General features: G+C 53.4%; 1 protein-coding gene across 6 annotated transcripts in view; it reads right to left on the reverse strand.

Moving 5' to 3' along the window:
* Positions 1 to 22,441, reverse strand: part of RGS3 (regulator of G protein signaling 3) — a 119,912-nt gene that overhangs the window by 18,699 nt on the left and 78,772 nt on the right. The window contains exon 1 of one of the 6 annotated variants that reach the window (XM_059142773.1): positions 13,190 to 13,299. The exons of 4 other annotated variants lie outside the window; for them this stretch is intronic. The gene's annotated coding sequence lies outside the window, so the exon portion shown is untranslated. Of the gene's footprint in view, positions 1 to 12,987; positions 13,160 to 13,189; positions 13,300 to 22,441 lie in introns of those variants that run through there. One more of the 6 variants, XM_059142772.1, reaches the window with a different exon arrangement.

Raw genomic sequence — 22,441 nt, forward strand, 5'->3', positions numbered from 1 at the left:
TCCCGACAGCTGACAGGCAACACCAAGCCCGACAGCTCTGCCACAGGTGGGAATGATGAGAATCCAGTCACAGAGGCCCAGAGAGATCTGCCTGCTGGCCCAGGGCCTCTATGCAGCTGTCCCCTTGCCGGGGGGAATCTGCATTTCTCCTGTCCATCCATTGCTTTTCTGGCTTGGCAGGTCAGTGTTAATTCTGTCCATGTCTTGCTGGCTAGGAGCACACCGGAAATGAGCCAGGCCTTCTCTATGGAGCTGCTGCGAAGGATCTAATCAAATTCTGCCCCCACTGCAATCACGGGCTCAGAAGAGGCTGGGGAGGGGGTTAGGTGGGACTCCCAGAGCAGCTCCTGAGCCCTGCTGCCCTGTGTAGGGGAAGAGGGGATGGGCAATGAGCTGCTGGAAGTGACTTGCCCAATGTCACACAGCTACTAAATGTGGAGCCAGGTCTGCTGACCCCAGGTCATCCTGCAGCTCTCACCCCGAGATGACTCATCACACCCACCACAGATGCTGGGCTCTGCTTCGGCCCTCAAAAACCACTTCCTGCACTGCAGCGGGGGGGCGGGGAGTATGAACTGAGGTTCACCGTTGTCTCTCGTCTCTCAGGGCGGCCCTCACAGCTCGGATCTCACGGCCAGAACTCGGACAGACATGCCAGAAGACCTCTGCTGGAATCCTCACTCCATCCTCTGCTGGCTGTGGGACAGGCTGTCACTTCTGGTCTCCTCCACCGTGGAAATGGGACCGAGATGAGGACACTTCCTACTGCCACCCCCCCCCCCCCCCACTCCAGAGGGTTGAGGGGACCAAGTCCGAGAAAGGACAGGAAAGTACTCTGTGAGCTGGAATGCTGTTGGAAAGAGGGAGAGGCTCTGAGAATCCCTGACCTCCGGGCTTGACTTTTTAGGTGGGGTGGCTCCTTTGCATTTGGCTCTGGGGTCCTGAGCCACTCCTTGGCTCCTGAGTCCCTGGTGTGAGGCTGGCTTCCAGGAACCTCAGCGGCCGGGCCTGCGCTTCTTTCCGCCAGCCTGGCCTCAGTCCCGCTCCTCAGCCTCATTCCTTGACCCCCAGAGGTTGGAGCCACCACCTGCCTCTGCCGCCAGCTCAGAGCCTCCAGGCTGCTCTCCTCCCGGCGCCCCCAACCCCGTCCCTAGCATGACAGTCTGACACAGAACACGGGGCATGGGGCCAGCACTTTCCAGTGGAGAGCACCCTGGAGACCGACCCCCTCCTCATGCACCGGCTGGGTAATCTCAGGAAGAGCCTCATCAGTCAGCAGTTCCATCAGCCACAACACAGGATTCCTAACAGCTCCTCAGTACAGTGGGAGGAGGGCGGAGCTGACGTGCCCCGGGAGCCAGGAACTGTGTGGGCACATGAAGCCCCTGAATGGCAGCCACGGCCACCATGGGACAACCCAACCTTGACATCTCCCTCCCTGGATCTCCCCCAACCCGTCTGATGACCCATGTTTCACCAGGTCCAGGGCCTCCTGACCCACAGATGGGAACCCATCCCAGGCCCTCGCCCATCTCAGTCCTGCACACTCTCTTGTGCCCCCATCCCCTCCCCAGGTGACCGTCACCATCCATACCACCTGGCCACCACCCAGCCCATACTGCCAGCCCCGACCTGTCTCCTGAGTCTAGATCCCAGGGGCAGGTGTTCACCAAGTACTCGTGCGACAGTGCTGCCCCCATTGTCCTAGGCTCTGCTGAGTATGACAGGAGATGAAAAAGACACAAGCCTTGTGCTGGCAGAGTTTCGAGGCCAGAGAGGAAGGACTGACATGAGCCACGGCGTCACCCACAGAAACACGTAATGGATACAAAGTGCGGTGGTGACGGACAGGAAAACCGCAAGTTGCGTCGGGAGGGAACGCAGTGGTAGGTGGGGAAGGCCACTCTGCGATGACACTGAGCCCTGGGTCTGCTGGTGGGCAGGGAGGCCAGCACCCTGGTGGATCAGGGGACATCTGTGTGGCTAGAGCCCAGACCACGAGACAGAGACCGCCCTCTACACATCCCGCCAGTGCCCCCAGCTCAATGCACCCAAGCCAAACATGAATCCACTCCCTTGAGGACGCCATCGCCAGCTGCCCAACCCAGGGACCCAGGTATCATCCTCTCTCACTGTCCCTTCACCACCACCCTCCCCCCCAACTCTGGCCAGTCACCAAAACCTCCTGCTTGTCCCTTAGAAAATCTTCAGAATCATTCCATTGGGGTAAGGGATGCAAGAAAGGGGACAGGGAATATATGAGAACTCCATATACTTTCCTCTCAATCCCTAAAACTGCTCTAAAAACAAAGTTGATTAACTTAGGGGCAAAAAAAAAAAAAAAAAAAAATCTCTCCACTCCCTCCGTCTCCATCCACTACCACCACCTCCCTGCCGACACGGTCATCTCCCACTGGAACTGGTGGGGACCTCTCAGCGGCAGCCCCAACTCCTTCGGTCGCCATGTCAGAGGAGCCTTTTATGCACATCTGACTCTGTCACTCCTTGGCCTAAAGCCCTGACAAGGCTCCCCAGTGCCCTCCAGTTGAAGTTCCAACTCCATAGCCCTGAGCGAGTCTGGGCTCTCTCTCCCTTTGGCTTTGCCTTCCACCATTCCCCATCTCAAGGGTTTGACGAGGCATGAATGAATGAATGAATGAATGGACAATCCAGGGAATGTCACAGGGCCATCTTGTACCTAAAATGGGGCCCCTGAGACAGCAGCAGTAGCAGCACCTGGAAACCCACAGGAAATACAGGATCTTAGCCCTCAACCCACAGCTGCTGGGTCAGAATCTGCATTTCACCAAGATTCCAAGAGACTAATTTGCACATTAAAAATAGCACTCATCCAGACTATTGGTTCTCAAAAGAGAGGTACACTTTAGAATCACCGGTGGAGCATCTTAAAAATACCCTGTATCTGGGCCCAACTCCAGGCCTTACTGGATAAGATTCCTACAAGTAGGGAATTGGCGTCTTGACTTTTTTCTGATTCCCCAGATAATTCTGGGGAGCAGCCCCCGTTAACAGAGAGGGTGAATGAGGCCCAGAGAAGAAAGGTGATGTACCCAAGGTCATACAAAAGAATCAGGCCATGCATGCAAACCAGAACCTGGTGTGGGACCAGTTCCAGCACACAGCACTCCGTCTCATGGGGAGTCCATGCAGAAGAGGCTGGACCTCGGCCGCCCCTCGGCCCCAGATGCAGAGCTAGCAAACTCACTGGAGGCAGCTACCCACTCATGTGCCCCATTCACAGAGGCCCAACTGCAGGAGAGGAAGGAAGGAGGAATTTGAATGTAGACCGAAAATTCTCTATTCCTAAAAGATCCCATGACTCCTCCTGGGTCTGTCAGGGACTTGGAAGGGCAAAGCCCCACAGCAGGGAACATACCATCCATACCCCTGGACTGAAAGCAATACTGAGGCATAGAGAAGTAGCTTTTCCAGTTCAGAAATTGTCAGGACCAAGCCAGTACACAGGGAAGAAGGATCCTTAAGGAATGGGAAGTGAGGAGACCCCTCTTAGAGGCTTCCCTACTCTTGGCACCGCCACCTGGGTAAGCCAGGCTATGTACCCAGGCCTGGCCTTTGGAGCTTACTGGGGTGCCCCAACACCACCCTGGATGCCCAGCTTCTTGCCAGACAGGAAAAGTAGCTCCCAACGTGTGAGTTTCCGGGACCATCACCATCTTGCTAAGCCACTCCTCTCGGGACCCAGACCCCACTGCTTCAATGTGTGTGTGGGAGCCTGGTTTGTTGTGGGAGCCCCCACAACCCAAAGACCCAAAGACCCCTTCCATACCTCAGCTCTCTTCTCTTCTGAAAGGTGTGAAAGTGGAGAGCAGTACTGTCCCCGCTGCTTCCTGTCCCCACAGCGACTGTAGCCTCCCTCAGAAGGAGAACGCCAGGTCCCAGGGCCTCTCGGGCCCCAGCTGTGGGCTCTCTGCTCAGAACCACCCCCTGCGGGCTCTGCCACCATTCCCCTTCCCACCTGGCACCCCCTTTCTCTGCCTGATCCACTCACTGTCTCATTTCCCTATTGTCTGCACCTCTCAAGTACACCCCCCCTACCCCCCAGAGCCCAGCTAAGTGCTCCCTGGGATGCCCTGGCTAGAGGGCTCTCTGCTCTCCTGCCAATGTCTGGACCGCCCTGCTCTCATGGCCCTGGGCAGGCCCTGTCTGGTTCATCAGGATTGTGTCCCTGGCTCACTTATTCCCCCCACCAATCCCCAGTGTTACTCAGCAAATACCGACAGAGCCCCAGTCACGCGCCAGGACCCGTGCAAGAAAAACAGTGGCAAGACACCTTCCCTTCCCTGAAGGTGCTGGTCTATGGGGCAAAGAAGCAGGCGAGGGGCCCATGTCACTCTCCCACTATACTTCCCCCCACCCCAGGGGGCTATGGAAGTACAGGAAAGATGGGGATGGCTCTTGGAGGAGGACAAGGATGGGGGACAGGGATGGGAGAGGATACCCAGGCCAAAGCCAAAGACAGCATGGAACATTCAAGGAAGTGTGGGTGGTTCCACAAGCAGAAGCATGGGTACACTCAGGAATTTGGACTTCACCCCAAGAGCTGTGTCTGCATGATGCTGTCGAGATAGGGAAGGTGGAGCCAGAGATGATGGAAACAGAAAACAGTGATAATGACGGGGCGGGGGGGATCATGAACTGAGGGTCTCCCAGACACCAGGCACCAAGACAGTTGCTCTCCATACACTCTCTCAATTCCAGCAGCCCTGTATGGTCGGTACCACAGGCCTCATTTGGCAAATAAGGAAAGCGGGACTGGGACTCAGAGAGGGTCAGCAACGTGCGGGATCACCAAGCAAGAAAGTAGAGGAATCACATGGAAACCACAGTCAGAGCTCCAAAGCCCAGCTCTTTCTACTACCCCATAGCTTCTTTTCTGGCCCCCTCACCGCCTTTCCTCACCCCTGTCTCTCCCTTCCTTCAAAAGACCCCACCCAGCACCCCTCTGGGGCAGGTGCCGAGAGGCACAGTGAGCCATCCCAGACACAGGGGACCCTGCTCATAGCCCAAACGGATGGACACTGAGGGGCAGGTGTCCGACTCACCTGGCGGGGGACAGGGGTGGTGATTCCCTACAGCTGGTGATCTTTCCAGACTGTCTCCCTCCAGGGGCCACTTCATGTGCAGGAGAGCCAGAAGTGTGTGGCTTCTCTGTGATGTCCTATGCTAGACTGATCAAACAGAAAAGCTCTGCCAAGCTAGGAGGACCCCAGGGAAGGGCACAAATAGCACAGTGGTCATGAGACCGGGATTTGGAATCAGGCGGACCTGGGGTTGCATCTCACTTCCTAACCCTGTGGCTGATTTAGTGTGACACCCCCCACCCAGTGGGGCGGGAGGCAGTGCTCAGCCCACTGGGGTGCCTCTCCTCTCCACCACCTGTCTTCCTCTCACGGCAGGTACCAGGGACCAACCCCAAATCGAAAGCTTCACACCATGCAACAGCTTGGGGGAACAGAAAGCGCCTTCAGAGCCAGAGGTGGCGGAGGGAAGCTGAATGCTGGGGAAGAACTGAGATCTGGAGACAGAGTTAGGTTCAAATCCTGCCTCTGCCACTTCCCCTCTTGGTGCCCGTTATCTCTGGGCAGGCTGCTTACGATCTAGGTTCCATTTTCTCATCTGTAAATAGTGATGTAAGTAGCTAGTACCTACACACCACAGCCTTGTTGGAAGAGAATCCACACAAAGCGGCCTGGCACATAGCAGGTGCTCAAGAAACATTTCTAGTTCCTGTAATCATACTTATTACTATCATCAGTGTCATCATTATCAGTCCCTCCCTGCATCCCTGGGAGATGACACTTGGCACGTTCTGACTACAGCCCTAAAACAGGGGCACTTTTATCTGTACATTTCAAGGGGAAGAAACTGAGGCCCATACCAAAGGCCCTAGAGGCTAGAGAGGCAGCAGAGCCTGCGCTCAGTTTCCCCTAGGCTGGGTCAGCCTGGCTCCCTTGGCCTGGGCCAAATTACTTCCCTCTCTAGGTCGCATCTTCTAGAGGAGTCTGCCCAGCTCTGAGTCTCAGCCAGCCCAAGGTATGGCCAGGTCTCTCTCTGGGTACATCCAGGGCAGGAAAAGCAGAAAGCACCCCCTCTCCCAGGAGCCCCAACCTTTGTCTGTGTGCCCCAGTCCCTAAAATACTCTTCTGTCGGGGCCCACAGTTCTGGGAGTCTGGGGGGTGGGGGCTCTTCCATCCCAGGACACTAGAATGGGTATCTGTCCACTGGACTCAGCCACCACCCTGCGGCCGAAGGTTACCTCCAATGCCCCAGGCATGCTGATCCGTCTACCACTGCCTCCCTGAAGCAGACAAGCTCTCTGCTAGGGGGTGATGTTGAGGCTGGGGTCGTCTGGGTTTGTAGTCTGCTCTAAGCCATCCTCCTGCCTCCTCCTGTCATGGGACTTTCTCTCATCTCCCTCATAAGAACCTGATTATATTCCTCTCTCCCTGAAAACCATTCTTTCCCTCTGGGATAGTCCCCACTCCTTATGCTGTGTGCTCTGCCCTGGCCAGCTGACCTCCCCACCACACCATTTCTCTTCCCTTCCCTCCAGCTGGTCTAAATTGTTTGAAGCTTCCCCAACACACTCTACTCTCAGGCACCTTGAAACCTCTGCTCGCTGTTCCTACTTAGAACACCCTCCCCTCTCTTGTCCATAGGACAAACTCCTTCTCATCCTTCCAAATTCAAATCAACCACACGTGTATTGCCTGTTGATTTCTGACAAAGACGATGACCCATGACCCCTTACAGAAAGAAGGGATTTTTTTTTTTAGTTAATTGGATAACGACCCCGAGAAAATGAATCTTGACCTCTACATCCACCAGACATAAAAATCTATTTCAAGTGGGTTTGAGACCAGAATATAAAACATAAAACAATGGAACTTCTGGGGGCGCCTGGGTGGCTCAGTGGGTTAAAGCCTCTGCTTTTGGCTCAGGTCATGATCCCAGGGTCCTGGGATTGAGTCTGGCATCAAGTTCTCTGCTCAGCAGGGAGCCTGCTTCCCCCCCCCCCCCGCCTGCCTCTCTGCCTACTTGTGATCTCTGTCAAATAAATAAATAAAATCTTGAAAAAAAAATTAAAACAATGGAACTTCTGGAAGATAACAAAGAATATAGCCACAACTTTGTACTAGGCAAAAAGCCAGGATTCAGTGGACACTCTCCGAAGAGTAAAAGATGACAGGTTGGGCTGCATTAAGAACTTGCCTTCTTCAGAGAGTACCCTCCTCAGAAGAATGAAAAGGCAAGACACAGAGCGGGAGGAGATTTTGCAATGTGTACATCCCACAGTGAAAACGCAAGCAGAATATTTTTTAAGCTCCCACAAACCAGTAAGAAAAAGACAGACAACCCAGGAGAAAGCTGAGAGGGGAAATGCTTGAAGAGGCGATTCACTAAGAGGTGGCCAATCAACACGGGGAAAAGTCCTGAGACTCATTAGTCACCCAGGAAATGCAAATTAAATGCACATTTAGTTATCATAACATCTAATACCAATAACGTGGGTGAGGATGTGGAGTAACAGAGGCTCTCGTACAAAGCTTGCAGACGGCATACTGATGTCGCACTTTGGAAGATTATATGACACTATCTGCTAAAGCTAATTATATACCGCTTTATGACTCAGCAATTGTAAACCTTACGTATTTACCCAACGGAAAAGTATGTACGGTGCATCGAAAGACATCTATGGGACCATTCACAGCAGTGCTCTTCATGATAACCTCCAACTGGCAACAACACAAAGGTTCCACGGTAGAATGGATAAGTTGCAGGATATTCACACAGCGAAATGCAACAGTGAGAACGAACAAAAGAAAGCTTCGTACAGGAATGCTGACCATTCTCCTCATCTATCTGTGGACCTAGAGAAGTCAGCGTGAAGGAGCACATGCTCAGTGATTCCGGGGAAGCCAAGTTCAAAATCAGGCAAGGCTGATCAATGAGATAAGCCAAGATAGGGGTCACCTTTAGGGCGATGGTGACTAAAAGGGAGTGTGGGGTATTTCTGGGGTACTCGAATGCTCTATTTCTTTCTTTCCTTTTTTTTTTTTTATAAGATTTTACTTATTTATTTGAGAGAGAGAGAGCACATGCCAGGGGGGTAGGAGGGAGGAGCAGGCAGAGGGAGAAGCAGTTTCCCCGCTGAGAAAGGAGCCTGATGCGGGCCTCAATCCCAGGACCCTGGGATCATGACCTGAGCCAAAGGCAGTGGCTTAACCAACTGAGCCACCCAGGCGCCCCAAGAATGTTCTATTTCTTGACCCACGGAGTTTGTTCACTTTGTGAAAACTCATCAGCTGGATAGTTCTAATCTTTCTCTAAGGATGTTGCATTTCAACTGAAGTTTATTTAAAAGACAAACAAAAGCCCTCATCTCAGGGTCCACCCCCCCTTCCCTCCTTCCACCATGAGCCCCCATCCCCCGCCGTCTCGGTGCACATCTCAGAAGCATGTGCCAACTCCCACCCCACCCCCCACCATCCCCACCCCCTGCCAAGAAGCCGAGGCACCTCCTCCTGGAAAGCCAGCTCTACGTCAGACCCTGTGCCAAGCGCCTTGTTTGCCCAGATCACCTCGTTCAATAATAGCTGCCGGGAGGTAAGGTGCTAGCGGCCCTCAGCGGCTGCCTTGAGTCAGCCTCAGTGCCCAGGAAGCTCCCATGCACACACATCCTCTCCTTTAACCCAATGAGGCCGGGCCCGCTGCCTGAAGAGATGGAGGCAAGGAGAGCGTCAGTGTCTTGCCCAAGGATGCCCAGCTGTCAAGCTCCAGTCCAGAGCCCACACCCCTACACAACACACACTAGGAAACCTCCCCTGGGATTAGAACAGCGCCTGGACACACACAGGTGATTTCTCCAGTGGGGCAGGAATCACGTCCACGCTATGGAAGGGTGGGCAGACAGGGGTGGGGGGGTGGAGACGGGGAGGGATGGAGACCTGCTCCTTCCACGGCTAAGCACCCATGCATCCAGACTCCGCTTCACCTCCTGCAGGAAGCTCCGCTGAGGCTCCCAGGTTGGGTTAGAAGCTTCCCCAGGGTTCCCCCTCCCTGAGTCTCCCCATCAGAGCTGTGCTGTTACCCCTTCACCACGTGCCCATCTTTAGCCCCAGGCCCTTTATTCCTACACCTCCAGTCCTTGGCCGTGGTGCACAGCCGATATTTAAGGCCTTTGGAAGGAAGGGAGGGAGGAAGAGAGGGCAAGTTCAGAGCCGCTATTGAGATCAACTGGGAACTCCGTCAATCAAGGTCTGAGCAGTGAAGCTTTCCGTGTCCAGGATGGGCATCACTTTCGACCCCTGACCTAAGGAGCTGCAGGGCCACACTCCCTCCCATTCCATGGCCCTCCCCCGGCTGCCCCTAGCCTTTGTCCAAGATTATGGCCAGCCACTTGGCTCCCAGAAACCCTGCCCAGCTTCTTCTCTCCCCCGACCCTCTGCCACCTTGCCCTGAATGCCTGGGTCCTGCTAGTAGCCTGAGGCTAACCCTACCAAAAGGTAACCGAGGACACCATAGAAAGCCCTGGCTACATGGGGAAAAGCAAGCCCAGGGTTCCAAGGAACTTATTACACCCCCTGCCTTTCTAAGTTGGGAGCCACTGACAGTTCTCCGGCAGCAGCCTGAGTGGTACCAAGTGCGAGCAGGCTGGCCCATGGCAGGCAGGGAAAGGGGACAAGCCCCAGGCCACCTGGAACAGAGAGCACACCTGGCAGCTATCCATACATCTGGAGTGATGACAGAGACCCACTGCCAGAGCAAGAAGGAATCCTGGGACAACCACCCCCCCCACCACCGCCGCCCCCCCTCTGTGCCTGGAGACTCTGATCTCCCCAGCAGGTCATATGCGCAGCATCCCTGTCCCCAATCCCGACCCACCCCCACCCCCACCCCAGATGCCTGGGCGCAGCTGGCTGTGCAGGGGAAGGTGGCAGCTGCCTGGGGGCTGAGCCTGGCTGGCCTGCTGTGAGTGGCTCCAGCCTCTCTGGGCTTAGAGGGCTGAGCCCTAAGCAGCCTTGTTTATCCCTGGGAGGAATGACGGTTTTCCCTGGGCAATGACATCGTGGAAACGGCCTGGCTCTGCAAACAACAAAGCTCCCAGCCCTGGCCTGGGCTCCAGCTTACAGGAGAAAGCCTCTGACCAAAAATGCCCGAGTAACAGGTTAGGGGCTGCCTCCCTGTTCCGCCAGACCCTTGCCCTGACCGGTGACTCACAGAACCCAGGAAGAGAAGAGTCCACAGAGAACCAAAGAACTGGATCCCTACAAGGGACCTGGTCCAGTTCCCGGTTGCTCCAAACGGGAAACTGAGGCACGGTGTGGGGGTGGAGGGCATGTTTACCTGAGATCAGTCAGTGAGTGGGAGCTAGAGTGGGCCTTAGTCTTTGGCCCGTTGACCAAGCAAGGGCTTTCCCTACAGATTTTCAGAGGAGAGTCAGGCTCTAGCTGGCAAGCCAGGGGGTTCTAGAAAGTAATGTGTCACTGGGGAGCACAAAAAAGAGGGAACATCAATATGAAAGCTAGGTGCTTTGAGTCATCTAGTTGGTGTGATAGAGAGGACTTTGGGATGGAAATTGGAGACCTGGGTTCTCGTCCCCACTTGGCTGTTGAATGTTCCCTCAGGCAAGTCCTTCCTCTCAGGCCTTAGTCCCCTATCTGTCCAGAAGGCAAATGGACTCAGCCCTCTCCAGGCCCTTGGGTTAGTAAATGGGAAGAAGCTCTAAGGGCCCCCAGGAGCCCAGCTGGGCAAAGGTACTCCCTCCTGAGAATCAGTCCCACACAAAACCCCGGATCCTCCTCCATGGTTGGCAGCATCCCAAGGGGGCCCAAGATGGGTTCCAAGCCACTGTAGTCCGTGCAAAGGACCAGGAACATTGCATTCGAAGCAGCCGGAGCTGCCCCTTCCATCTCGATGTTGGTGTGAACACCACCCAGCCCAGCATGACCCCTGAGTAGGCTCCCCTGTGACCTCAGACAGGCTGAAGCTAACTTTCTCCTTGTTTCACCTCCTGTCAAATCCCCCCCCCCACCCCCAACCACTTGGCCCTATGGGAGCAAAATAGCCTCTCAGGCCCACACAGAAACTAGGGCTCCTCCAAAGAGTCTCCTCCCTAGGCCCGCGAGTTGGTAGAAACCACTGTGGTAGAAACCACAGAGAGCTAGGAGACAGACAGAAAGAGTTGACTGGGACATCAGGGCTTATCCTTTAGGAAAGCCCATCCTGGCCCTTTCCCACCATGGGCTAGGTTCCAGGCTAGACCCTGGAGACCCAGAGATGAATAAGGCCCAGATCCCATGTAAATAAGATATCAAGGAACCACCCTGGGTGCCACCACCAGAGGACAGACAGGTCCCCATGGCCATATTTGCTCTAGCTGTAGAAGTTTGGGCTCTCTAGCATTAAGACCTGAAGAGAAGAAATGGGTTTTCTGGGCAGTGGGAACCTGTGCAAAGGCAAGCAAGCTGGGGGTGGGGTGAGGGGGTGGTTGCCCTGATACCAAGTACTAGAATCAGCAGTCCCATCAAGGATGTTGGGTGGTTCAAGGCCCTGGAGACTTCCCAACGGTGGGGTGGGGGTGGGGAAGGTCCCTCGCCTCAGCCGCCTCCATCTTCACCATCTCCCTGGCTGTTTTAGATGCCAGGCTGGGCCTTTGCAAGCCCTGCGGTGGAACTTGGCTCCCTGAAGGGCCCGCCCTGGGCTAAGCCATGCCACATGCTAGGGCTGGGGAAGAAGGGAGGTGCCCTTGGCTGGCCACGGAGGACTCAAGGGGCCCTGGTGGAAACTCTGACTATGGCCTCAGGGCCCTGGCTGGGATCCGCAGGCACTGCAGCTCCTTCCTTCTGAGAGATACACCCACTTCAGCCACCTGGACAGAGGAGCCCGACAGTAGCCCCCAGCCATGGGCCTGAGGGCAGCAGGGTGTGCAAAGTTTTCAGTGAGGGGCCTGGTGGCTCTGGGCTCCACTAGGCATCTCAAGCCAGGAGTGCCAGATTCAGAGTTGAACTATGAGACTCAGGTAAGGTAACGGCACCCATGTACCCTGTCCTCACTGCTCCAGGAAGCAGAAGTCCTCCATCCTGGTCCTGGACAAACACCTGCTGTGTGGACACAGTCCCTTCCCAACCTGGACCATGGCTCTTCCATGACGCAGATGTCCCAGGGCGCCAAGGGTCTTCCCAAGACATTTCAGGACAAGAGTAGAAATGTGGGGCTTCCAAGTCGAAAAAAAAAATTGGCTTCTAAGCCCTCACTGTGGTTAGCTCTGTGGGGTGAGCAAGTCCCTAACATTCACCCCCTCCCCGCCCCGCTACAGTTCTCATCTAGAGCCAAGGGAGCAGGTGCAGGATGCTTCTCAAAGGGCTCAGGGGGCAGAGCACTCCTGCCTGTGCTTCCTGTGGACATTTCAGCAGAAGTCTCTGGAATCAGAGGCAAACACTCCCCCTGCCCTCCCCCACCCCTGCTGGCTAAGACCCGCCTCCCCACCCCCCACCCCACCCCCACCCCAGACCACCTCCTTGCCTGACCCGGAACTAGGCGAGAGAGCAGCCGCCCCGGTGTCTGGAGTAGAGTCAGCATCCCTGACATGATCACCAGCATAGCTGGCGGAGCACGCCCTCCCCATGCAATGTCCCAACTCGTGGTCACTAAACATTCCTTTCTCCCAGAAAGAAAAACCTGCTGACCAGCCTAGAAGTGGAGAGCAGCACACAGTGATAGCATGCCCCTGGCCCTGTGGGTCCCCACCCGGAGAAAGATCGACCGACAGACAGATACACACACAACAGCTATCTCAGCGTAACACACACGATTTAGTTGCAACGTGCCTATCAATGGCTGCCCTGGGGAAGAAACAATAGGAACAGGGGCATGGGGTGGCCTGGACAAGAGCCCCCCCCACCCCCGCCTACCACACACCCACCCCGTCACCAAGGCACCTACCCAGCACACTCCAGCAGGGACCCAGCAGACTCCCGGCCGCTCCCGCCAGCCAGCCCGCCAGCCCGCCAGCCCGGTCTCCACCGGGCTCCTCCCGCAGGCGGGAGGGCGGCCGTGGCTGTGGCAGCTCCTGGCCGCCCGTGTCAAGCGGCCGCCGTCCCCAGACAGAGCTTCTTTGTGTCAGCAGAGCTATTTATGGACTTACCCAAGTTCCCCAGGGGAGCGATACCTGCTGGGAAAAGCAGAACCAAATGACCAGGTTCCACCTCCCACATCTAGGTAGCGTTTTCAAAACCCTTGCATCACTCGCCCCTCCTCCTCTTCCTCCTCCTCCTCCTCTTTGCCCTCCTCCTCTTCCTCCTCCTCCTCTTCCTCCTTTCCAAATACACACCCTGTCTAGCCGGCCACCACGCTGCTGCTCTGGATTTCTTTCTTCCATCAAAGAAAACTCTGATTTCCCAAGTCACTTTCATTGGAGGAGGAGGAGGAGGGGGAGAGCACGATGTCTCAGGAAGCGTCCCCCTCCTCCAGCAACCAGTCCTCAGTCCTTCCGCCGGCAAGGAGCCCCGGCTGCTCCGTTACATGCTCACACTCACACGCATGCATGCACAGGTCCTGGCTCCCCCGTGCCCGGTCCCCGGGGCCTGGCCCGGCCCCTCAAGAGCCGCTCTGGAGGGAGAGGCAGCCATCGCTGACAGTGGCAGCCCCTGGCGCTGGGATCCCCGAGCCATGTACCCCATAGGCATGCTGAGGGCTCCCCACCCAGGCTGGGGCAGTGCAAAGCCACTGGCTCCTGCTCTGGGCAGGATGGAGCCAATCACCCGCCCAGGCTTCCCGTCACACCCCAACCCCACGCTGCTCACATCCCTGTGGGCGGCTGCGATTTAACCCAGGGTCCTGCAGCCCAGAAGCCACTGACTCTGAGAATGTCACCGCCTCGGGATGGGGGAGTGGCATAGCAGCACCATCCAGTGTTGCCGGAGCTTAGCACTTGTGTGTGTCAAACTCCGGTGAATCAGATAGGCAGAGAGCACGGGGCTTCCTCCCCCACAATATGATGGCTGGGAGAAGCACATTACAACAGCTCAAGGGTTAGGGCCGCAAGTGAAAGAGACATCCCTACTGAGGGACAGTGGGGGGGTGGGAGGGGCAGAAGAAAGAGTCCTGGACTCTGAGGCAAGAGCCCCCAGTTCCAGTTCCAGCTCCAGCACTGGGTGGCTGGGCACTCCTGATCAAGTCCCTGCCTACCTCTGAGCCTGGGTTTCCTCATCTGCAAAATGGGGCTGACAACTCTTGTTCAGGGATCCCATGCCAGGCATTACTCCCAGAACCTGCCCTTCGTAAAGTCACTGTATCCCCACCAGCACTTTGTGAGGCAGGGGCCCTATTCACAGATGGAGAATCTCAGGTACAGAATGGTTGTGTCACACAGCTAGCTGGCTGTGAAGCCAGGACTGAAGACCAGTTGGGCTAACAGCAGGGTGGCCACTCCTCACTCCAGCATAGCCTCCCCCCAACCCCAGAGGCTGCTTTGCCAGCGCCAAGCTGTCTGATGTTGTGGCTATGGTTGCTGCAGTTGGTTGTCTGATCAACAAAGGCAGCCTCGGTTGTGCCTGGGGCCCAAGCTGGGGTGCCCATCCAACAGCAGCTCCAGTCCCAAACTGCTTACTACCAGAGCAGCGGGCGCCCCGGGATGTCACACGGGGGAAGTGATGGGCCAAAGGAGCCCCTGAGCCCTTTCCCACCTCACCCCACCCTGGGCTGAAGCGCTTTCCTCCACGTCTTGGTCTCCCTGTGTCAGTCTCACTGTCTCTGAATGTCTCTCTGAATGTCTCTCGCTGCCCATCTCCCTGCCCCTGACTGTCATCCTGCAGGCTCCTGGGAAGCAGGGTCCATATTATCCTGGGAAACTAAGAAGATGCTGGGGCGCCTGGGTGGCTCAGTTGGTTAAGCAGCCGCCTTTGGCTCAGGTCATGATCCCAGCGTCCCGGGATGGAGCCCCACATCGGGCTCTTTGCTCTGCAGGGAGCCTGCTTCTCCCTCTGCCTCTGCCTGCCACTGTGCCTACCTGTACTCTATCTCTCTGACAAATAAATAAATAAAATCTTTAAAAAAGAAAGAAAGAAAGAAAGAAACTAAGAAGATGAGTCTCAAGACAGTCCAGTTCTAATGGGGCTGACCGATTTCTAGTAGGGCTGACTGGTTCCTGGGATGGAATTTCTGTTGCTTGGGATAAGATTGCTTAGGGTGGAGAGCCTGAATGGAGGGTTTCTTGACATGAGAGGAAGCCCTAAGTTTCAACTGGGTCTTCACCTCTCCATCAACAAATGGTTCTAGAGTGCCAACTACATGCCAGGCTCTGTGCTGGGCCCTCGGGATGTGGAAGAGAATGGACAGACCTGGGCTCTGTACTCACAAAGTTCCTGAGGGAGACAGACATCAGCCACACAGCCAGAATAGCGAGTCTGTAATTAGACACTGTGCCACGATGGGCAGAGCAGCTCTGCCAGTCCGTGGGGCGGGATCCAGAACAGATCCAGAAGGCATTCATCATTGCTCTGGAGCACAAGGATAAAGAGCAAAAGGGCCCAGCAGTTCAGCACCCTGAGGGCCAGGAGCCTGCCAGGCCAGGTCAGGAGAACACTTCGTGCCTGGAGGAGCCCACGCAGCTCCCCTCTGCCTCTCCATAGCTCCAGATGCAAATCAGCAAAGCAGGTGGGTCTCCCAGTGTACTGGGGCAGAAGGGGGAGTCACGGACACTCAGACTATCTAAGCCAAAAGGGCCCTTGGAGATCTCTCACCGCTGTCTCCCATTTATAGAGAGTGAATCTGAGGCCCAGAGAGAGAAAGTGACTTTCCCAAGGACACAGAGCAACTGAGTAGCAGGGCTGGGACCCAGGATTTGCTCACTCCCAGTCTAGAGCTCCTTCCACTACACCCCAGTGTTCCTCGGACCTACATAAATGGTAACACTGTTCAGCAAGGGGGAGCTGGGATCAGAGGACAGTGAGATCTAGATGGCCCACTGGCCACAGGGATCGGCACTGGGCACTCAAGGCCTGGGCCGCATTTACCAATCTACCTAATTCACTCGATACACATTTATTTGACACTTCCTATGCCCCAGCACTGGTCAAAGCACTTCCCAGTCGTTGACTCATGAAACCTTCACAGCCCCATCAGATATGTCTAATGTCCCCACTTTATAAATGAGTAAACAGAGGCAGAAAGATGATGAAACATTGTCAAGGTCACGTACTGGTAAGGGCAGAGCTATGGGTCAAGGCCAGTCCACTCTCCACTGTGCCCTGCACCACTACACAAGGCAGCCCGTGTATCAGACGCACCCCGCCCCCCCCCCCTCACCCCCGCTGCCTGCTAGCCTGGGAAGCTGGCTGGCTCTGTGGTCCAGTCACGCCAGCAGCTCCCAGGGCTGGGACCAGCGAGGGTCAGCAGGGAACCAGTCTGTACACACCTCCCATTTCTGGGGGGCAGCACCCCCAGCCAGAGCCCAAGGCTCCAGAGAGGCCCCTAGAGAGATTCGGCAGCAGCGGGAGCTAGCCCAGGCAACTGGACATACCATTTCATGGTAACGTATCCGCCACTCTCCCTTACTGCCCACCCCGGTGCTCCCAAGCCCCCATCACGAGCCCCGCGCACACGGGAACACACTCACCATCCTTCCTCCTGCACACTCTACCTGAGGAAGGTCACATGCTGGCAATGCCCTCAAGGAAAGGGGGGTACTTGCCAAAGGCTAATACTTAGTAAGTTTCCCCGTCCTGCCTTCTGATCCTAAGTCCACTGGGATTTTGTCCCAGGTTGGGGAGGAGGTTGATGCTGCTAGGGCAGAAACTGGGCACAAGCCAGAGAGAGGCGTGGTCTCAGGAATCCCAGAGCCTGTGACAGACTGAGACCACTGCAGTCCCCACCAGCAGCTGCTCGGGCTTTTCTTCTCCCTGGAACATTCTCCCTGGAGGATGAAAGAGCCAGGCCTGTGCTTGGGTGGCAGGGCAGTGAAAACCTGAGCCCAGGAATGCTTCTCCCAACCTTCTCCAAAGCCCAGCCCCTGCTCCAACCTTCTATAGAAGAGTATGATGAGCCTGGGTTTAGGAGACTAGAATGATCTGCACATACCCACCCCAGCCCAAGCTTTAAATCTGCTAAGACACTTAGGAATTTCTGGGTCTTTACTCACTGGGTCTCACATCCCTGGTTTAGAGGTCTGCAGACTCCATTCAGGAAGGGCCTCTCCACAGAAGAGTCAGTCAAGACAGATTTATTTGTTACTTCAATAAACACTGAATCACTACATGTGCTGGAGCCTGTGCTCAGAGCTGTGGACACAGCTATGGACACAGGAAGACGTGGAAGTAGCCCACTCTTGAGATCTGACCTTGGCACGGACACCACAGGCAGGGGCTGTCCTGCCATGTTCTGGTTTCCATGACCCTAATGCCAGGGTAGGAGACCTGCTCTTCCACTGCTTGCTAAGGGCATGTACCTGGCTCTTCCTGGTGGCACTAGCCTTGTTCTTGGGGCACGGTGTACAAGTGGTGTGGGGGGGACGGGACACAGCAGGTATCCTCAAGTTCCAGTCCATGGGAGGCTCTGGTGTCCCTTCCCCCTTACTGGTCTCTCTTCCATCCTTAAAACGAGGCCAGAGAGGGGTATCCAGTGGGTCCAGCCCTGCTCCCTTGCTTTCATTGGCCAGTCCTAGGCCCTTCCAGGCTCTCTCACTAGAGGAATTCTGTGGAATTCAGTCAGTGGAATTTAGAAAGAGCACAGGCTTTGGAATAAAAAAAATAAAAAATAAAAACTCAAAGTATGAGTTACCTTGGGCAAGTCATTTTAATGTCTCGGAGTCTCAGTTGCCTCATCTGTAAAATGGCCCCATGGCCTATGCTCTTCCCCTGGATGCTCTGCCCCCCGCTCCTGCTCCCTAAGCACTTGTCCTCTTGCATCTTCCCCTTCTTCAGCAACTTCAGATACTATACTTAATCTTAGCCAAAAAGCTGAGAAGCGATTCCCTCCTCAGCAACTTCAGGCAGCCAGGCCGAGTCCCAGTCTGCTCCCGGGAACTAGATCTCCCAAGCACAATGAGGAAAAGCCCACAGGCAGTGAAATCCAGAAGATCAAATGTTCACTTGCAGAGCTGTCCCTGCAAACTGCCCCTGGCTGGCTTCTGCCCACAACCCGGGCACACACCGCTGCCACCTCAGTGACATCAGTCTGACCTCAGGCAGCTGCAGAGGTACAGGGGGGCCAAGGGCTGAGACCGTCTCCCTTTCCGGCTGCAGTCTAACTGGCCACATGCTGGCCTAGCATTTCAGACTTTGGGAGCAATCCCCAACCCACTATGTTTGTGCCAGCTTCAGGGTCAGACTGGGTCCTGACTTCCCAAGTTCTTGGCCAGCTTTCAGCACAGACCCACCAACTCAGATACATGGAGGCCAGCCCCGTGACCTTGGCTGCTAGATACAGGGCCTCCTGAGTCTACTTGCTGCTTGGCCTGCTGGACTTGGGCCGAGGCCACCACAAGAGAGGGTCAGCAGAGGAAAGACCAGTCTAAGATGCTGATTTTGCTGCGGTCATCTGTGAGATCTAGGGCAAGGCCAGTCCCCTCTCTGGGTCTCAGCTTCCGTGTTTCTAAAATGGGCACCAGGGTTTGACGAGGTCAGTGTTACTCAGCATGGTCTACAGAACTGTACTGATCCACGAACTTCTTGTTGGATGAGCAGCAAAATCAAGTGTTTAGAAACGTTTGTAGCGGGGCACCTGGGTGGCTCAGTGGGTTGAGCCCCTGCCTTCAGCTCAGGTCATGATCCCAGGGTCCTGGGATCGAGCCCTGCGTTGGGCTCTCTGCTGGGCAGGGAGCCTGCTTCCCCCTCTCTCTGCCTGCTTCTTTGCCTGCTTGTGATCTCTCTCTCTCCCTCTGTCAAATAAATAAATAAAATATTTAAAAAAAAAGAAAGAAAAAAAAAGAAACGTTTGTAGCCACTTGACATTGATGTGGTACGCGAGCCCGAGATCGGTGTACTGGTGTTACTGAATATGGATTGGGTACAAGGCCGGTTTGAGTGTTCGCAAACCAGCAGGGGAAATCACATGCAGTGTGAGTTTTATAAAAGCATAAGGCCCTTCACCATGGGTGGTTTAAGATGCCCTGCTCTAAATGTTCTTGTTTCCATGAGAAACTACCAACTAGTCTTCCCATCACAATACCTATACTGCAGTGGGATTCATGACCCTGTCACCCAAACTGGTCCCTCTTTACTGTTTCTGCCTTCGAGAATGGGCACCACCATTCACCTGCTTGCTGGAGCCAACATAAGCTGAAAGAGCTTGCCCGCTTAGTACCAGGAAAAACTACCCATAGAGAGCAAAAAGCTCAGTAATGATCTGGTGACATTTCCAAATTCCAAAGACTAGAAAGAGAAATGCTGCTTGTTTCCATAAAGAAACTTTAGAGAATCAACTGAGAACTGTGCTTCTTACAGCATAAATGCTGGGATGACAGAGCATCTCCCTCAAGTATCTGGAGAAGAAGGATTGCTAGCCTAGAATTCTCAACGTCGGAAAATGATGACTCAAACATGACGGCAAATATTTTCAGACTTTGAAAGGCTAAGAAATTATGCCACCCATAGACGCTTTATGGAAAAATTACTCAAGAGAGCTCTCCAGAAAAAAAAGAATAAGTCCAAGCCAAGGAGTCAAGAACGAGATGGTGTGGTATCCAAGAGACGGGCGAGCAATGAATCCAGAAACATACATGCACTGAACTACTGATAGCATATTGAGGAGCTGAATGCAGCTTAAATAAATGACACTTAAAACAGGACGGATAGTCTAAAAATGATAATAATCAGAAACTAAAATTCCAGATGATTTCAACCATCCCTGGGAGGCGCAGAGGAAAGCAAGGAGAAGTATGGGTCAGCTGACACATTCATTGTGGGTAGGAGGAGGTGAGGATAAACTATTCTAGATCTGGTCTCATGACCAATACGGAAATATGTCTATGGAAAAGGTAAGAGTAAAACTCTGGCAGACTAGAATCAGGGTACAGCATTCCAGAGGAAATTTTGCGGAATATTGGGAGGGCAGCCTTGGGATGACTACAGCCACCTACCATAAAGCTAAAATTATTAAGTCTCAACCTGCTGTAGGAATAGACAGTTAATGAGGAGGGGGGTAAAACTTGAAAAATAAACCATACAGTTCAAGGTGGGAGGGTGAATATTATATAATCCTGTGGTGAATACCACAACCCCAAAGGCAAAAACAATTAAAAATTTATAGCTATATTAGTCATCAGAAAAATGCAATTCAAAACCACAGCAAGATACGACTTCAGACCCAGGAGGATGGTTATCGTTTTTAAAAATGGTAAAATAACAAGTGTTATCCGAGAGACTGTGGGGAAAGTAGAACCCTCATACACTGATGGTGGGGAGGAGAAATCATGCAGTCCCTCTGGAAAACAGTCTAGCGGGTCCTCCAAAAGTTACACATAAAGTTGCCATTTGACCTGGGGGAGGCACATATTGCCGAGAAGTGGATACATATGTCTGCACAAAAACCTGCACACAAGCATTTACAGCAGCCTTATCTACAGCAGCCGCAAGGCAGAAACAATTCAAACATTCATCAATGGATAACCAGGAAAATGAAATGCGGCGTAGCCCTGGATCCACCCTTCCATGAAATATTAGACAGCCGTACAGAGAAACAAAGCACAGTCACGTGCTTTGGATGAACCCTGGAAATATGACACGAAGTGAAAGAAGCCGGCCACCAAACCCCAAATATTACAGGATTCCACTTATATATATGAACAGTCCAGAAGAGGTAAGTCTATACAGACAAGAAAGTGTCTCAGTGGTTGCCTTGGGTTGGAGGAGGTGGGGGCTGACAGCTGCAGGGTCCGCTTTCTTCTGGAGATTCTAATATTGATTGAGGTGATTGTTGCAAAAGTCTGGGGGATACACCAAAGAAACACAATGAATGAATGAATTCTATGACATATAAATAATATCTCGAAAAGAGGCTACTTAGGGGCACCTGGGTGGCTCAGTTACTGGGCATCTGCCTTTGGCTTGGGTCATGATCCCAGCCAGGGCCCTAGGATCAAGCCCTGAATTGGGGTCCCTGCTTGGTGGGAAACCTGCTTCTCCCTCCCCCACTCCCCGTGCATATGTTCCCTCTCTTGTTGTCTCTTGCTCTGTCAAATAAATAAATAAAATCTCAAAAAAAAAAAAAAAAAGATGCTACCAAAACAATTTATAGACATGACTGACTGCCTATCAATTGGAAACAACTACAGTTTTAAAGAATAATAAAAACACGAATATCTTTATTATATAGAGAGCTCTGGTCAGCTAATAAACTGTAAGCAGCCCAATTTTTTAAATGTGCGAAAGGACTCAAAAAAGAGGCAATGCAAGTGACTAAAGGCATATAAACAAATATTCAACATCTCTAGAAATCAAAGGCATTAACCCCCATTGAAGAGTAACAATGCAGTGTTGGTGAGGGTGCCAGGAAATGGGCATTCTCTCACCCAGACTCTCAGTTTGCTTGGGACAAAAGGGGTTTCTCAACAAGCAGGACTTTCTGTGCTAAAAAGGGAAAGTCCTGGGGCGCCTGAATGGCTCAGTCACTTAAGTGTCCACCTCTTGGTTTCGGCTCAGGTCATGACCTCAGAGTCTTGAGATCAAGTCTTTCATTGGGCTCCACACTCAGCCCAGAGTCTGCCTGAGATTCTCTCCCTCTCCCTTTGCCCCTCCCCTCTGCTCCTGCACTCTCTCTCACTCTCCCCCCCCTCACCAAATAAAGTAAATAAATAAAATATTTCAAGTACAGATCATAAATCTGTACAGCCATTCCAGGGAGTCATTTAGAAATAGTTATCAAGAAGCTTTTTTACAAATATATACTTTCTGGCTTGGAATTCTACTACCTGGAATTTATTCTCATAAAATTCATTTAACAAATATTGGTGGAGGGTCGAACATGTATACTGGATGATGCCAGGGGATACAAAGATATGCCTATAAGTATTTTTATCTCGGGGTTTTGTAACAATGAAAAGTTGGAGGGGTGCTTGGGTGGCTCAGTTGGTTGGGCTCCAGGCTCTTGGTTTTAGCTCAGGTCATGATCTCATGGGTCATGAGGTCAAGCCTCCGTTGGGCTCCCTGCTCATCGGGGAGTCTGCTTGAGATTTTCTCTCCCCCTCCCTCTGCCCCTCCTCCCATTTGTGCTCACTCTTTCTCAAATAAATAAATAAATATTTATTTATTCATTCATTCATTCATAAACAAATATCTATTTAAATATCTAATATTTAAATATCTATTTAAATTTATTTGAATGTTTATTTATGAATATTTATTTATTTATTTGACAGAGATCACAAGTAGGCAGAGAGGGAGAGAGAGAGGAGGAAGCAGGC

This window comes from Mustela lutreola, chromosome 12, assembly GCF_030435805.1.
Source record: "Mustela lutreola isolate mMusLut2 chromosome 12, mMusLut2.pri, whole genome shotgun sequence".
In the NCBI taxonomy this organism is placed as follows: domain Eukaryota; kingdom Metazoa; phylum Chordata; class Mammalia; order Carnivora; family Mustelidae; genus Mustela; species Mustela lutreola.